This window comes from Lagenorhynchus albirostris, chromosome 2 (assembly GCF_949774975.1).
Source record: "Lagenorhynchus albirostris chromosome 2, mLagAlb1.1, whole genome shotgun sequence".
NCBI lineage: Eukaryota > Metazoa > Chordata > Mammalia > Artiodactyla > Delphinidae > Lagenorhynchus > Lagenorhynchus albirostris.
The window spans coordinates 13,483,434-13,496,589 of record NC_083096.1 but is presented as its reverse complement, the minus strand read 5'-3'; positions in this window follow the sequence as shown (position 1 = coordinate 13,496,589).

The window sequence follows — 13,156 nt, the reverse complement described above, 5'->3', positions numbered from 1 at the left end:
CAGGGTTTGTGGGGTTTTTTTTTTTTAATCCTTTTGAAATGTAAATGAGTGGCAAAGGGCTCCCAAAGAGATAAACTTGTAAATGTGGAGTAATTCAGTGTCTCTACCATGAGTCAACATCTCTTAATCCAGATTCAATTATCTCTTCATCCAGATTGCCAGAGATTTTTGCTCAGTAAACCCTAACCGTGTGGAAACATGAAAATATTAGTTGTTCCCCAACACTTCTTTCCCATACTCCCTTGTTTCAGTCCACGGAACCACTGTTCCAGTTGCCCAGTCTTGATCTTTGTTTATCATCTATCCTATCAATTATCAAATCCTGTCAGCTTTCCTTTTGATTTCAACCACTTCTCACCATCTTGTCTGCTAACCCATTGGTCCAGTTTATCATCCATCTCACCTAGGTTAATGTAAGTAGCTTCTTAAACTACCTGCTGTTTCTCCTTCCCACTCCCACCCCATGTGGCAGTCCAGGTCACCTTCAGTATGTCAGTGTATTCCATTCCTCTGCCTTGGAGCTTTTGTTTTACCCCAAGGAAGTTCTGAAGTTCTTTCTCTGCGTGAACCCCACAAATTCTCTGAGCTCTCCTACTGCTCTTCTCCTCACATGCTCTGTCCTCCCCATTCTGGCCTCTTTGGTTGTGCAACCCAGGAAGCATGTGCCCACCTCTGTATTCTCTGAAACCTCAGCTTGGACAGCTCTTTCAGCAGATACTCAGAAGGCTCCTCCCTTACTTCCTGTGAGGCTGTGTTCCAATGGTATTGTGTCTGAAACGCAAACCTTTTCTCCACCCTATTTATGTTTCTTCGTAGCATTTATCGATACCCAAAATATTGTTGATACCAAAATAATCCCCAAATATTGTTTGTTTATTGTCAGCTTCTTCCCTCTAGAACATAAGGGACTTTTTTTTTTATTCACAGATGTATCCCCAGCTATTAAAACAGTGGTTGGCACAGAAAGAGTATTCTTTTTGTTAAGTGAATGAATATTAAAAGTCAAAGTTTGAAGTCCAGATTAAGAATTAATTCAATTATAAACAGCATAAAGTCAAATTACACAAAAAAATGCAAAAGTCACGTGGGGGAAAACCTTAAGATGAAATGCATTCTTAAAGGAAGGAGGCTGTAGTACCAGCGTTACAAAACATACAGTTTTAAATAGATATGATAAATAGATAAAGAGTGTAATATAGAAGCTCAATTCTCAATTATGACATATTATCATGAAACATCATGACTATTTTGTACTAAATATGATCTTGATTCAAATATATATACAGTTACAGCTGTAAGAAGTTGAATGAAAACTAAATTTTCCACAAGAAATCTTGAGGAGCGTCATAGTTTCTCCACCATCAATTTCTCTCTCTTCTGTTTCTTAGCAACTGATTTTCTCATATATATATATATATATATATACGTGTATATATATATATATATATATATAAAACGTTAAGTGAAGATTTTCTCAGGCAGAATGATTTAGAGAAGACCCTCCTTGGAATTTTAGAAAATTCATAGCTCTTGTGTCATATCACCCAACAGTATCCCTGTTGTCGCTAATAATAAATTTTGTGTTTGGAGTTAGGGAAAGATTACTTACCTGAGAAACATGATTTCTGCCTCTTCCTCTTCTCCCTCTGGCCTGCCACTTTCTACATCTTATTCATAATATATGTGCATTTTGCTAGGTGCAGTACAGGTTTAATTTAAATACAATAATAAATTCCATCATTCTTCTTTTATTTTTATTCTTCTGAAATGATACAGGAATAAAATTACATTCAGAATTACCTTTCTTGTATCTTACAGTGAGTAAAGCACTGGACCATCATTTGATTTTTGTAGCTCACTTGTGTGTTTTTCTTTATCAACTCATTATTTCATCCTGTTTTCCCCAGTTCTCACATATAAGTGATAAGCCATCATTGGGGACCAAGTGGCTGGGATATTGTCTTCTTTTCCTCAAGGCTAATTTATAATCATGTTTTCTTTCTAGAAACTGTCTTTCTTTTTAATCATCTGCAACTAGTCCTTACACTTTTGCTATGTAACTTGATATGTTTGATATATTGCTGTAGTTATTTTAATAATAAAACCAAATTATTGTATGGCTAGTATCTCAGAAATATCCCTATGAGATGAAACTGAGCTAAAGTCTGTGTTATAATTAAGGACTTCAGGGCAAAAGGCTTAGATATGCAATTAACAGGTTTAAATGTGTAAAGAAAACCTCTCTAGTTTGAAAAGGGAGATTTGGGAGATTTGATTTTGACTTTCCTTCTGATCATGTTAAAAGTGACTTTGAGATGTACGTTTTTCATAACAAATTTCAGGTTTATGTTCTTGTTGCAGATGTTGTCACACCACCTTTGAGTTAAAAGTTCCTTGAAAATTTGAAGTGTTCTTAAAATGTAATTCCTGATATTTGTATGTGAAACAAAAAGCAAGCCTAAGCCAGATAATTACTTAGATAATGATCTGTGACCTGTCACACTATGAAGGGAGCAGACCATTACAGAAATCAAGCACATCATAATTTGATAAATTTAGCAATTCTTAATTTCCAGTCTAATGCAAAAACACTGATTTTCCTTAAGCCAACACTAGCTAATACCTAGGAGGGCAAGGATACGCTTTAAACCATTACACAGATTGCTTTCCTCCCATCTCTATTAATTTCCTACTTTCTATGTTATTTCAGTATCTCAGCTTGGTTCTCTGAACATTTGTCCCTCTGCAACTTTCCTAATACAATTATCCATATTTACAATCTGTCAGACCTTTTTATTGTGTTATTTTATCCTTTTTCACAAACTATGAATGGCAATGAGGTTTTATTTTGTGGGCAGATTGCCTTTGACAGACAAATTGTCCACACCACTCACTAAGCAGGGAAAGATTCCAGGGTTTGTCTGGGCTTAGTATGAAGGAAAACCATGATCAATTAGTGAAGGGTGCTTCAGGCGAAGGAATGGAACAAAACAACATGCGTAACAGGGAATCCTCACTCTATGCTTCTATCTCCCCCACACGTTAGGATAAATGAGCATTGCCACATGCTGAAAATGACTCTATCCTGGTCTCTTATACGTCTTCATTCTGAAATGGCTTTAGGCATTTCTCTAGCTGGCATAAACTTCCTGGTTGATCACTCCCCGCCTCCCCAGTACAGCCATTATTCTAGTAATATCTCCCACTTTGCCTACTACATTAGCTCAAGAATTCCTACCCATGTCTGTCATCAAAAAGACAACAAGTAAGCGTGGGCAAGGTTGTGGAGAAAGAGGAATCCTAGTGCACTGTTGGTGGGGCATGTGAAGTGGTGTGGTCACTATGGAAAACAGTATGAAGATTCCTCAAAAAAATTAAAAATAGAACTACTGTATAACCTAGCAATTCCACTACTGGGTATGTGTCCAAAGAAAATGAAAACACCAATTCAAAAAGATATATGCGTCCCCGTGTTCATTGCAACGTTATTTATAATACCCAAGATATGGTAGCAAACTAAATGTCCATCAGTGGATGAATGGATAAAGAAGATGTGGTGTATACATTTACAATGGAATACTACTCAGCCATAAAAAAGAATGAAAGCTTGCCATTTGCAACAGCATGGATGATTTAGCGGGTACTGTGGTAAGTGAAATAAGTCAGACAGAAAAAGGCAAATACCATGTGATCTCACCTATATGTGGAATCTAAAAAACAAATCAAACGAAAAAACATAAAATGGAAACAGACTCATAGATACAGAGAACAAACTGGTGATTGCCAAAGGGGAGGGGGTGGGGGAAGTGGACGTAACAGTTGAAGGTAATTGAGAGGTGCAAACTTCCAGTCATAAGATAAATGATGGGGATGCAATGTACAGCATAGGGAATATAGTCAACAATATTGTAATAACTTCATATGGTGACAGATGGTTACTAGACTTATCAGGGGGATCATTTCATAATGTTGACCCACTATGCAGTACACTTGTAACCAATATTGTATGTCAGCTATACTTCAAGGAAAAAAAAAAAGAATTCTTACCCAGCTTGTTCCCTATAGTTTGCAACTATATTGCCACCACTATTCTTAGTACTGCAAACCTCCTATAAACATTCTGGCATATACCCACCATACCAGCTCTGCACTTCCTTTATGTCTCTATTGCTGATGCTATAGAACTTATTGCGCACTCTGGAATATAGATGCTCAGTCCTACTGAGCTTGCCCTCTGTATGTTGGCCTGGAAGCTACTTACTCATTCTCCTATTTATTATTCATTTTCAGAATGATATTCTAGCTGTGAAAGCTTGGTCTTCCTCCTTCTGACATCCTCTCTTGGCATTTTCTCTCTCAGAGAGTTTATCCATTCTTATGTCTTCAGTAATGACCTCTGTAGATTTGACTGCCAATTCTATAAAGTTTGTCTCTCATAACAAATAAGAATTCCCTAGTGTAGTACTTGCATTCCTTGCGATCAGGCCCTAACCTGCATGGGTAATATTTTTTTCCATATTTTACAACTACACATCCCTCAGCCATTGTAACACACACACATTCATATTCATTTGAATGTGAATATTTGCATTCTAAACTCTAGCCCTAAATAGGCGATTTTCACTCACAGTCTTAGATGTAAGTTTATTCCTTTTATTCTGACCACAGACATCCCTTAAAACTATCTTTATCTAACTTGACCTCTGCGACGTTTGATGTTCTTGACCATTTACACTCCTTCTTCCTAAAATTCCTCTGTCTTTTCACATTTCTTTATTTCTCTAGTTGCTCCTTATCATAGGCTTTTACATATTACAGATCTCTAGATTTTGGTCCTCAGCCTCTAGTTCTTCTTCTCAGTTTCTTTGACCTCCTTCGTGGTCAGAACCAAAAGGGATCATGAGAGGGAATGAGCCTGGGGGCAGGGTTTTGAGGAGAAGATGAAAGGCCCTGTTAACTAACCTGCCATTGACCCTGCCCACCTGCTCTCACCTGTCCCGCCTACTGGGAACCTCTGACATACTCAGTTCCCTTTATTTAACTCATGTTCTGCTTTATTCACCTATGCACAATTTCTGTAGTTTGCTTCTGATATAAAGATTTGATTATGATTCCCATCTTACGAAAAAGAAGATTGAGTTTAAGAGAGTTCAAAGAACTGGAATTCAACTCACACAGTTTGATTTTAGAGTTCAAACTCTTAAACACATAACCTATCTTACTCTCTTTCAGAGAAATATAAATACAGTTAGTTGGAAAGTCTCTTACTTCCTGAATTATTTTTATTCTATTAATTTTTCTGTTAGTAATGCAGGTGCACTTTGTGTAAGCATACACAATTTGCACTCAATCTTCGATCCTCACTTCTATCCAGAGGAAGTAATGCTTTCCTCTTCACCAGCACCAACAAATGAGTTCTGGTTTCTACACTCCTGTTCTGCAGTTACTTCATTCTGGCAATCAGCTGCTTCTCCTTTGACTTTTTTTCTTTTTTCTTATCTATTTTCATTCATTTATTTGCTTATTGATTTATTTACTCAACTGTAGTTGATTTACAATGCGATAGTTTCAGGTGTACAGCAAAGTGTACTCAGTTATACATATATATATATATATATATATATATATACACACACACACACACACACACCTTTTTCAGATTCTTTTCCATTATAGGTTATTACAAGATATTGAGTATAGTTCCCTGTGCTATTCAGTAGGTCCTTGTTGGTTTTCTATTTTATATATAGTAGTGTGTATATTTTAATCCCAAACTCCTAATTTATCCCTCCCCCACCCCTTCCCCCTTCAGTAACCGTAAGTTTGTTTTCTATGTCTGTGAGTCTGTTTCTGTTTTATAAATAAATTCATCTGTATCATTTTTTTAGATTCCACACATAAGCGATATCATATACTTGTCTTTTTCTGACTCACTTCACTTAGTATGATAATCTCTATGTCCATCTATGTTGCTGCAAATGGTATTATTTCATTCTTTCTTATTCTATTGTATGTATGTATATATATATATATATATACACACACATCTTCTTTATCCATTGATCTGTCGGACACTTAAGTTGCTTCCATGTCTTGGCTGTTGTAAATAGTGCTGCAGTGAACATTGGGGTGCATGTATCTTTTTGAATGGGAGTTTTCTCCAGATATATGCCCAAGAATGGGATTGCTGGATCATATGGTAGCTCTATTTTTAGTATTTTAAGGAATGTCCATACTGTTTTTCATAGCGGCTGCACCAATTTACATTCCCGCCAACGGTGTAGGGGGTTCCCTTTTCTCCATACCTTCTTGACTTCTTTCTCTTTATACATAAATTCTCCTGTAACAAAAAAACTTCCTCCAGTCTTCCCATTGCTGTGAGATGTTTCAGTACCTTCACTGACAAGAATTTGTTCATGTGATCTCTTCTCCATTTGTCATGTTAAATCCCTCAATTCCTAACCACTCACTAAGCCATAGAAATCTGGCTTGCTCAATATAAGTTGGTACAGAAACATTCCTAATGACTGCATGTGGACAGATTTTAGGGGCACATGTAATTGTTTATTTACTGACCTTTTCTGAAACATTAGACGTTTTGGGGCCTTCCTTGAAACTTTCCTCCCTTTTGTTTTATGAAACCCGTCTTTTCCCCTAAATTTCTTCTAGTACCTTAAATTGATATTTGTGGTCTTTCATCCTCTTCTTAAAATTTATATTTCCTCAGATACAGTCCTGATTTCTCATGTTATTCTCTACACGTGATTCTCAGATTTTAATGTGCATTCCGGTCACTGGTAGATCTTCTTAAACCACAGTTGTGATCCAGGAGGTCAGGTTTTGCTTTTCTGTGAAGTTCCCAGGTGATATGAATGCTACTGGACAAAGGACCACATGTTAAGTAGTGAGAAGGTGATCGTAGAGAGGCAGCAGTGAGCGGTGGCTTGAAGCAAGATCTTAGTTCCCTGCCCAGGAATTGAACCGGGGTAGCCTGGATGAAAACCAGGAATCCTAGCCACCAGACCAGCAAGGGCAAATTTTCCCTGCTCTTGTCCCCATTGAAAAATGCATTTCTCAAGGAGGCAAAAAACTATAAAATCAGGTACAAAGTTTATTATTAGAGACATAGCACTACAACAGTGGGAGAGCACACGGAGAAACATTTTGTTTAGTTTAGACAGAAGCAAGGCAGAGATGCACACCCCGGGAGGAAGGGTGTGGGCACCCTCCCTAAAGAGGAGGAGCTCAGTAAAGAGGAGGTTAAGTCGTTTACATAGGGAGTTCTTCTGGGTCTTTGTTTACCTTTGGCCAATTATCTGGTTTCTTTTTCCACATCTGACCTGGCCTAGGACCCTCCCCAACATGCTTGCGTAACTTTTTTCCAAGATGGATTCTAGCCCAGAGGCCTGTGGTGTGGGGGCCTTGACATCACATATTATGGGGGGGTGCCCCCTCCTTTTTGATCCCCAGTGAGCCTTTCTGCTCATGTGTAGTGTCTCCCTTGCCCCAAGGATGGGAAATATGTGACCTTTTGATCTTTTATTCAAACACAGCTTAGCCCCTCTCTGTTCCTGCCTTGAGGACTGTTATCTTAAAATGTCCTCAGGAGACAAAGCCTGGCTATTTACCCTGTTTCTGTTGCTATTTCTATTTCAAAGTGCAAACAGGAGGCTGGCTGTAAATATCTAACCTTGGGCCCATCTATCTCCTGCCTCAAAGGGAGACATTTTACCTCTGTATTCATTCTCATCTCTGATAACTACCAGGTCTATCTGTATCTTGGGCTTGTTTCCCAAGTACCATACCTCTGCCTACCTGACTTCTCTAATCAGGTATTTTTCAGTATTTCAGATTCAAAATGGAAGTCACTATCCTCACAGCCAAGCAAGCTTCCCTGTTGTAGTAAATATACGTGTGAGTGATAATAATAGCGTCTAGAATTATCCAGGCTTCAACCCAAATTCTCATGTTACGCTTTGCTTACTTTTTCTTCTGGTAATTGGATCTGTAAATTATAGAAAGAAAGGAAGAATAAAATAATGCTGGGTCAGACAAACATTGGAGTAGGTGCCTTTACATCTAATCTCTTTGATTATATTTTCTTTAGATGTTCCTCCCATTGTCCTGTAAAGTTAGTAGCTGTATTTGTATATTTTTCAACTTTGTAGTTATATATTGCTGACTTATTTTTTAATTTTAAAGTTTCCTTATCCAAACTACCCTGTCATTTTCACTCCTATATTAATTATACTTATTATTTGTTCTATATCATATTTTTCATGTTGGATTTCAAACATCCCATTTGTCTAACTTGATGTTCTAGAGTTGTTCCACGTGCTTTTATTGATTAACATATATACTGAGTTTTTATAAGCCATATAATTTATTCTTAAATTTAAAAAATCATCTATATCCAATAAAAATATTTCACTCAAAAACTTTAGTGTTTATCCATATGTGAAATAATTTAAATTATAACCATTATAATATACATAATTACTCTCCATGTTTCGCATGTTTTTTCATAAATATTGTCACACATTTTAAAATAATTTTCACAGTGATTATTTATGGGCAGAATATGATTTAATGTTTTTATATTTACATAAGCCTATGTTTCTTCTTCAAATTAAATAAAACTTCAAACAATTTTATACCATTCTGACAATAATGAAACTAACAGTATAATTCCAATAAATATTAATTTAAATTTTTATCAAATAATTTTGGGTACAACTGAATATATTAGTCTGAAACAAATCTTTAGTTTCCAAAGTTTGAGTACTTTTTTTTTTTTTTGTCACTTGAATATTGCATTGTATTAATAGAGATTTTTGTCAGCGATCTAAAAATATATTCCTGAGAAAATTGCTTAGAGATGCATACCAAATATAAATATATTAAGACACAAACTACATTGAAGTGGGTGTTTTAGGTTTTATAAATGAGATCTGTGAAGAGGTTTATTAGAATGACATATTGTTTACACTTTTCTCTAGGCATCTGATACTTATTTTAGCCTCTTTACTTAGGCTAAGATGAGGATAAATGAAGCAAGAAGGCCACAGTTATTGATGGTCCATTGAGTACACATGTTTACAGAGAATTTCCCTTTTCCAAGGCTCCTCATAAATCAATATCGAAGTTTATTTTATCATCCCTAAGTAAACTTTATTTTAGTGAACTGATAATCATTCATTGCTGAGCTCTTTTAACTGGTCAAGTTGACACAAAATATACCCTGCTCTTTTGTTCAACATTAATCGATGCACAGCCTTCTTCTTTGTATAAAAAAGAACTATGAGTATTTACATGCGTTACCATGGTTCAAAGACCCATTCTTTGATGTTTCTCCAAAAATAGAGCTAAGTTTAGAGATTCTCAGCTGTTCACCAGAAAAGTATCCCAAATGACTGGTTTCAGCTACTTTATTGAAATCTCTGGTTTCTCTTGTCCTTTCAGGCTTTATTTGCATGGACAGCATAATGACTTGAGTCAGGTTCCCCCAGTTTCAGCTACCAAAAAGGTATAGTTTATCCAAAGTTATAGTAACCCCTTCCCCATAAAAATACTTAAAAGAGTCTATGTAATAATGTTATATATCACAAAAAATAAGATAAGATTAGAGAGAAGAAATGATTGAATGATAAGCAGGGTTGGAATGCTGAATCAATATGACTGATATTTGCTTTCTGTAATATATTTGGTCCAACTCTACATTTGGTCTCTCAATTTCTTTTCTTCTTTTAAATATATCAGTGCTTCTTTACATTGGCCAGTTCTTCTCCTTGAATGAATAACATCTTGTAACTCTTTGCCATGCTTATTTATTTATTTCTTTATTTCACAAATATTATTATATGCCTGTTATGTTTTAGAGGCTATTTAGATGCCCCAAAAGAGAAAAGTCTCTGATTTCATTATTGCATTCTACCCAGGGAAGGTGGGTATTTAACAAATAAGCAAAGAAAATTATTAATTTTGATTAATAAAAGTTGCTCTAAAGAGTATAAAACATAATAATCAAAGCATGGCAGTGGTATGTCAACTTCAGTGGCCAAATAGTTCTGGGAGATGATATCTGTACTGACTCCATCATTTGAAGATCAGGGGAAATGATATTTCAGGCAGAAGGAACACAAGTGCAAAGGCTCTGAGACTGAACCTAAGCTCACATGTTTAATGGATCTCTGGAGCCTTGTAATCAGGAGGAGAAGGTGCAAGACATGAGTTGAGATAATTAGGAGGAAGCATGTTAGACTTTGTTAGCCAGGGTAAGGGATAAGATCTTTTTCTAAAAACGATGAGATGTCTCTTCTTTTTTTTTTAATTAATTTTTATTGGAGTGTAATTGATTTACAGTATTGTGTTAGTTTCTACTGTACAGCAAAGTGAATCAGATATATGTATACATATATACGCTCTTTTTTGGCTTCCTTCCCATTTAGGTCACCACAGAGCATTGAGTAGAGTTCCCCGTGCTATACAGTATATTCTCATTAGTTATCTATTTTATACATAGTACCAATAGTGTATATATGTCGATCCCTGTATCCCAGCACATCCCACCCACCCCACCCTTCTACCCCCTTGGTATCCATATGTTTGTTCTCTACGTCTATCTCTATTTCTGCTTTGCAAATAAGAACATCTGTACCATTTTTCTAGATTCCACATATATGTGTTAATATACGATGTTTGTTTTTCTCTTTCTGACTTAATTCACTCTGTATGACAGTCTCTAGGTCCATCCAAAAAAAAAAAAAAAGAGACACCAGAGAGCTCACCCTCTCTCTCTCCCTCTGTGTGTACTCACTAAGGAGAAGCCATCCCTGTGAGGACACAATGAGAAGGTGGTTGTCTACAAGCCAGGAAGGGAGTTTTCATCAGAAACTGACCATGTTGACACTCTGATCTCCTACTTCCAGCCTCTAGAACAATGAGAAAATAAATTTCTGTTGTTTAAAAATAAATAAATAAAAATGAAAACGATGAGAAAACATTAAAAGATTTTAGACTGAAGATGATGTAATATGTTTCATATTTGGAAGGCTTCTCTCTGACTATCAGCTTGGATGCTATTGCCCCAGTCCGGGTGAAGAATGAGTGTGCTTCATGCCAGAGTTGTCACAATGGTGACATTGAGGAATTGTTAGATGAAGGATATGTGTTCATGGTAAAGCTGATGTGACTTGCAGACTTATTGAATGTAGAGTATAAGGGAGAAAGGGATGAATATGCCTACTTGGCTGGGCAGCTGTGTGGTACTGTTGCCATTAACTGAGGTGGAGAAGACAAGGAAGAAAGAGAGAGTAGGAAGAAAAGCTTGAAAACCCATGGGTCTGTTTGAGACCTGTTGTTTTGATCTGTAAAAGATGGATATAGTGATAACCGTGTGTGATCTTATCCATGATAAGTCACATTTTAAATCAAATAATCATTTATTTTAATTGAAACAGTTTACCCCCTTGAAAGTGCCCACTTCTCACTCAGTTTTTACAGATTGAACTGTAACAGAATTGAAAGTTTATTCTGTGTACAGCGGACGTGAGGATTTTCTTTAAGGAAAGCATCAACTTTCTCAAGAAAGTGGCTTAATAAGCTTGGTTAACGAGATGAGATGAGATTTGTGGAGCACGATGGTTGATTGATGTCAAACCTGGATAGTTCTGCATAGGAACGAAAGAGGTAGTTTTCCCAGAAGAAATAAGAGAGGAGTGGGAGAGGAAGAAAAATGCTGGGTTGACTGAAAGATACAGTGGAAGACCACTTGCTCTACCATGTCACCCTGTCTTTTTCTCCTATATCTCAGGTAAAGCAATAAAACCAACAAAACCTTAGTTTATTGGTTGTGTGTGTATGTGTAAATGATTAAGAGGCAGGTAAGGTTGTAGAAGCATAAAGGCTCAGGTAAGCTAGAAATTAAGGAGTAAAGTCTTCCAAACATGGGGTGGACTTTGGGTTATCAGAACTCATAGAGTTAGGATTTTAGTCAAATATAATCAAATCTCTATAAGACCAGAGATTTGCAGCTAATGAAATTATATATATAATTTACATATATATACATAATACATACATAATTGTATGTATATATACATACATAATTTACATATATATATGTAAATATATACATAAATTCTCTTGAAAAGTTATAGTTCTCTTGCTAAGGAGAAAGAAGATATGAATTAGTACATAAATACATAGCAAATAAATCCCAGAGTTCTCACTTCATGTGGCTACTTTGTGTGTATGTTTTACATGCATTGTAGAAACTAGCATTTTCTTTTGTCCCTCAGGCTCTAGTGCCTGATATAGTACTAGGCATATAGGAGGTGCTAAGTAAATATTTACTGATAAATTTTAAAATATTTTAATGAATAATGTATACATAGAGAAACAGTTTATATCTGTTAAATATTATTTAAAAAGTAGTCTGAAAGTCATTAAAATAACCTATTAAATCAATTTATTTGGAATTCCTTTTTTAATAAAAGAAAACAAGGATCTCATGCAAGGAGCAATTACAAATTCTCCTATATAAACCTTAAGCAAAGAGAAGACTAAAAATCTATAAAGTACTACCTCAATGAACCTATTTAAGATAGAATTTTTAGGAAAAATAAAATTTAAAATTATACATAGGAATACTTTGAAAGTTACAGTGATGTTTTTCACTGAAATAAAAAAAAATCCTAGGGGCTTCCCTGGTGGCACAGTGGTTGAGAGTCCGCCTGCCGATGCAGGGGACACGGGTTCGTGCCCCGGTCCGGGAAGATCCCACATACTGCGGAGCAGCTGGGCCCGTGAGCCATGGCCGCTGAGCCTGGGCGTCCGGAACCCGTGCTCCACAATGGGAGAGGCCACAACAGTGAGAGGCCCATGTACCACAAAAAAAAAAAAAAAAAGAATCCTAAAATTCATATGGAATCACAAAAGACCTCAAATAGTCAAAGCAATCTCGAGAAAGAAGAAAAAAGCTGGAGGCATTACACTTCCTGATTTCAAACTAGATTACAAAGCTGTAGTATTCAAAACAGTATGATAGTAGCATAAAAATGGACATATAGACCAATGGAGCAGAATGGAGAGTGCAGAAATAAATCCATTCATATACAGTCAGCTAATCTTTGACAAGAGCACCAAAAACAGACAA